The 5,126-nt window shown below is 45.4% G+C and overlaps 1 pseudogene across 1 annotated transcript in view; it reads left to right on the forward strand.

The window, feature by feature from the left end:
- Nucleotides 1-3,628, forward strand: part of LOC145657052 (NLR family CARD domain-containing protein 3-like) — a 29,333-nt pseudogene extending 25,705 nt beyond the window's left edge. Inside the window, exons 9-10 of the transcript XR_014122877.1 lie at nucleotides 2,655-2,701; nucleotides 2,821-3,628. The product of XR_014122877.1 is annotated as an NLR family CARD domain-containing protein 3-like (transcript). The remainder of the gene's footprint in view (nucleotides 1-2,654; nucleotides 2,702-2,820) is intronic.
- Nucleotides 3,629-5,126: the final 1,498 nt, after the last annotated feature.

Raw genomic sequence — 5,126 nt, forward strand, 5'->3', positions numbered from 1 at the left:
TTATCTGTGTGTGTGTGAGAGAGAGAGAGAGAGAGAGAGAACTATTTTCCGTGTGAGAGAGAGAGAGACAGAACTATTATCTGTGTGTATGTGTGAGAGAGAGAGAGAGACAGAACTATTATCTGTGAGACAGAGAGAGAGAGAGAGACAGAACTTTTATCTCTGTGTGTGTGTGAAAGAGAGAGAGAGAGCGACAGAACTATTATCTGTGTGTGAGAGAGAGAGAGAGACAGAACTATTATCCGTGTGAGAGAGAGAGACAGAACTATTATCTGTGTGTTTGTGAGAGAGAGAGAGCGACAGAACTATTATCTGTGTGTCAGAGAGAGAGAGAGACAGAGAAAGAACTATTATCTGTGTGAGAGAGAGAGAGAGACAGAACTATTATCCGTCTGAGAGAGAGATAGAGAGACAGAACTATTATCTGTGTGTTTGTGAGAGAGAGAGAGACAGAACTATTATCTGTGTGTGACAGAGAGAGAGAGAGAGTGACAGAGCTATTATCTGTGAGACAGAGAGAGAGAGAGAGACAGAACTATTATCTCTGTGTGTGTGAGAGAGAGAGAGAGAGAGAGAGCGACAGAACTATTATCTGTGTGTGAGAGAGAGAGAGAGAGAGACAGTACTATTATCTGTGTGTGTGTGTGTGTGTGTGTGTGTGTGTCTGTGTGTGTGTGTGTGTGTGAGAGAGAGAGAGAGAGACAGAACTATTATCCGTGTGAGAGAGAGAGAGACAGAACTATTTTCCGTGTGAGAGAGAGAGAGACAGAACTTTTTTCCGTGTGAGAGAGAGCGAGAGAGACAGAACTATTATCTGTGTGTGTGTGAGAGAGAGACTGAACTATTATCTGTGTGTGAGAGAGAGAGCGAGACAGAACTATTATCTGTGTGAGAGAGAGAGAGACAGAACTATTATCCGTGTGAGAGAGAGAGAGAGACTGAACTATTATCTGTGTGTGAGAGAGAGAGCGAGACAGAACTATTATCTGTGTGAGAGAGAGAGAGACAGAACTATTATCCGTGTGAGAGAGAGAGAGAGAGAGACAGAACTATTATCTGTGTGTGTGTGAGAGAGAGACTGAACTATTATCTGTGTGTGAGAGAGAGAGCGAGACAGAACTATTATCTGTGTGAGAGCGAGAGAGACAGAACTATTATCTGTGTGTGTGTGAGAGAGAGACTGAACTATTATCTGTGTGTGAGAGAGAGAGCGAGACAGAACTATTATCTGTGTGAGAGAGAGAGAGACAGAACTATTATCCGTGTGAGAGAGAGAGAGAGAGAGACAGAACTATTATCTGTGTGTGTGTGAGAGAGAGAGAGAGAGAGAGAGAGAGAGACAGAACTATTATCTGTGTGAGCCAGAGATAGAGAGAGAGACAGAACTATTATCTGTGTGTGTGTGAGAGAGAGAGAGAAAGAGACAGAACTATTATCCGTGTGTGAGAGAGAGAGAGAGAGAGAACTATTATCTGTGTGTGTGTGAGAGAGAGACAGAACTATTATCTTTGAGACAGAGAGAGAGAGAGACAGAACTATTATCTCTGAGTGTGTGTGAGAGAGAGAGAGAGAGCGACAGAACTATTATCTGTGTGTGAGAGAGAGAGAGAGACAGAACTATTTTCCGTGTGAGAGAGAGAGAGAGAGAGAGAGAGACAGAACTATTTTCCGTGTGAGAGAGAGAGAGACAGAACTATTTTCCGTGTGAGAGAGAGAGAGAGAGAGAGAGAGAGAGACAGAACTATTATCTGTGTGTGTGTGTGAGAGAGAGAGAGACAGAACTATTATCCGTGTGAGAGAGAGAGAGCGACAGAACTATTATCTCTGTGTGTGAGAGAGAGAGAGAGACAGAACTATTATCTGTGTGTGTGTGAGAGAGAGAGAGAGAGAGAGATAGAACTATTATCCGTGTGTGTGTGAGACAGAACTATTATCCGTGTGAGAGAGAGAGAGAGAGACAGAACTATTATCCGTGTGAGAGAGAGAGAGAGAGAGACAGAACTATTATCTGTGTGTGTGAGAGAGAGAGAGAGAGAGCGACATAACTATTATCTCTGTGTGAGGGAGAGAGAGAGAGTGACAGAACTATTATCCGTGTGAGAGAGACAGAGAGCGAGAGACAGAACTATTATCTGTGTGTGTGTGTGTGAGAGAGAGAGAGAGAGAGAGAGAGATAGAACTATTATCCGTGTGTGTGTGAGAGAGAGACAGAACTATTATCCGTGTGAGAGAGAGAGAGAGAGACAGAACTATTATCCGTGTGAGAGAGAGAGAGAGAGAGAGAGAGACAGAACTATTATCTGTGTGTGTGAGAGAGAGAGAGAGAGCAACAGAACTATTATCTCTGTGTGAGGGAGAGAGAGAGAGCGACAGAACTATTATCCGTGTGAGAGAGAGAGAGAGCGAGAGACAGAACTATTATCTGTGTGTGAGAGAGAGAGACAGAACTTTTATCTGTGTGTGTGAGAGAGAGAGAGAGAGAGAGAGAGAGACAGAACTATTATCTGTGTGTATGTGTGTGTGTGTGAGAGAAAGAGAGAGAGAGAGAGACAGAACTATTATCTGTGTGTGTGTGTGTGTGTGTGTGTGTGTGTGTGTGTGTGTGTGTGTGTGTGTGTGTGTGTGTGTGTGTGTGTGTGTGTGTGTTTCTTTAGGGTGGAGCGCGCAGGGGAGATGAGAATCAAACCAGGACTAAGAAAATGTAAGAAGTAAATGTACACACACTCACACTCACACACACACTCACACACACACACACACACACACACACACACACACAGTATTTGTGATCTCTCCTCTAATGTGTCTTCTTGTGTGCAGATGCGTGTGATCTCACACTGGACCCAAACACAGCACACACACGTCTCTCTCTGTCTGAGGGGAACAGAAAGGTGACGCGTGTGAAGCAGCAGCAGTCGTATCCTGATCATCGAGAGAGATTTGATGACTGGGAGCAGGTTGTGTGTAGAGAGAGTCTGACTGGACGCTGTTACTGGGAGGTTGAGTGGAGTGGGAGGGCTGATATATCAGTGACATATAAAGGAATCAGGAGGAAAGGACGCAGTGATGACTGTGAGTTTGGCTGTAATCTAAAGTCCTGGAGGCTGAGCTGCTATAGTAACAGTTACACTGTCTGTCACAATAATAAGGAAACTGCCATCTCTGCCCCCTCCAGCTCCAACAGAGTAGGAGTGTATCTGGACTGGCCCGCCGGCACTCTGTCCTTCTACAGCGTCTCCTCTCACACACACACACTCACACACTTACACACACTCCACTCCACTCCACATTCACTGAGCCCCTCTATGCAGGGTTTGGGCTTTGGTGGTCTCACTCCTCAGTGTGTGTGTGTGTGAGCTAGAATAGCCTCCTGTGTCCTGGAGGAACACCTGAGTCTGCAGGGAAACACACAACTGGTGAACATCATACACACATGCCTGCTGAGTATAAAATACACACACACACACACACACACACACACACACACACACACACACACACACACACACTTTGCTCTTTCTCTCACACACACACTCGCACTCTACACCTCTCTTGCACGCACACACACACACTCACACAAAATACACCCCTATCTCTCACACACACTCCTCTACACACACAACTAGTGGACATCATAATACACACATTTTCTTACACATACACACACACCTCTCTCTTTCTCTCTGCCACACACACACACACACACACACACACACACCTCTCTTTCTCTCTGCCACACACACACACACACTTTGCTCTTTCTCTCACACACAAACACACTCTGCACTTCTCTCTTCACACATGCGCGCGCGCGCACACACACACACACACACACACACACACACACACACACTACACCCTTGTGTGTGTGTGTGTCTCTCTCTCACACAGACACACACACAAAATACCACAAAATACACCTGTATCTTTCTCACACACATACACAGCTCTCTCACACACACTCTTACACACACTACACTTCCTTCTCACACATACACGCTACACATCTCTCTGTCATACACTCTATACCTCACTCTTTCACACACACCACTCACTCACAAACACACAGTACATCTCTCCGTAACACACACATAATACACTTCTTTCACACAAACGCATACACAATCCACCTCTCTCTCTCACACGCACACACACATACTGTCTTTCACACACAAACATGCACTCTACACGTCTCTCACATACACACACACACAGCCTCTCACACACACACATAATATACCTGTCTCTCTCTCTCTCTCTCTCTCTCTCTCTCTCTCTCTCTCACACACACACACACACACACACACACACACACACACGAACGCACACACACCACCTCTCTTTCTCTCTCACACACACTCACACACATACACAGACACACCTCTCACTCACACACACAAACACACAGTAGATCTCTCTGTGTCACACACACACACACACACACACACACACACACACACTACAAGTCTCTTACGCAAATGTATGCACACACACACTCACACATACACAGACACCTCTCTCTCACACACACTACAGTTCTTTCTCACACATACACGGTACACATCTTTCTCTGTCTCTTATACACACTACACCTGTCTCTCTGTCATACACACACACAAGCACACACCTCTCACACACACAAACACACAGTACATCTCTCTCTCTCTCACACACACACACACACACACCTCTCTCACACACACCTCTCTCACACACACCTCTCTCACACACACAAACAGTACAAATCTCTGTGACACACACACACTCTCTCTCTCTCTCACCCCTCTCTCTCTCTCTCACACACACACACACACACACACACACACACACAATACTACAAAATACACCTGTATCTTTCTCTTACACACATACACACACACCTCTCTCACACACACTCTTACACACACTACACTTCGTTCTCACACATACACGCTACACATCTTTCTCTGTCTCTTACACACACTACACCTGTCTGTCATACACACACACGAACACACACCTCTCTCACACACACACACACAGTACATCTCTGTGACACACACACACACACACTACAAGTCTCTTACACAAACGTATGCACGCACACACACACACACACACACACAAGTGTCTTACACAAACGTATG

The sequence above is a fragment of the Electrophorus electricus genome, chromosome 1, assembly GCF_041902795.1.
Source record: "Electrophorus electricus isolate QZ-2024a chromosome 1, ASM4190279v1, whole genome shotgun sequence".
In the NCBI taxonomy this organism is placed as follows: domain Eukaryota; kingdom Metazoa; phylum Chordata; class Actinopteri; order Gymnotiformes; family Gymnotidae; genus Electrophorus; species Electrophorus electricus.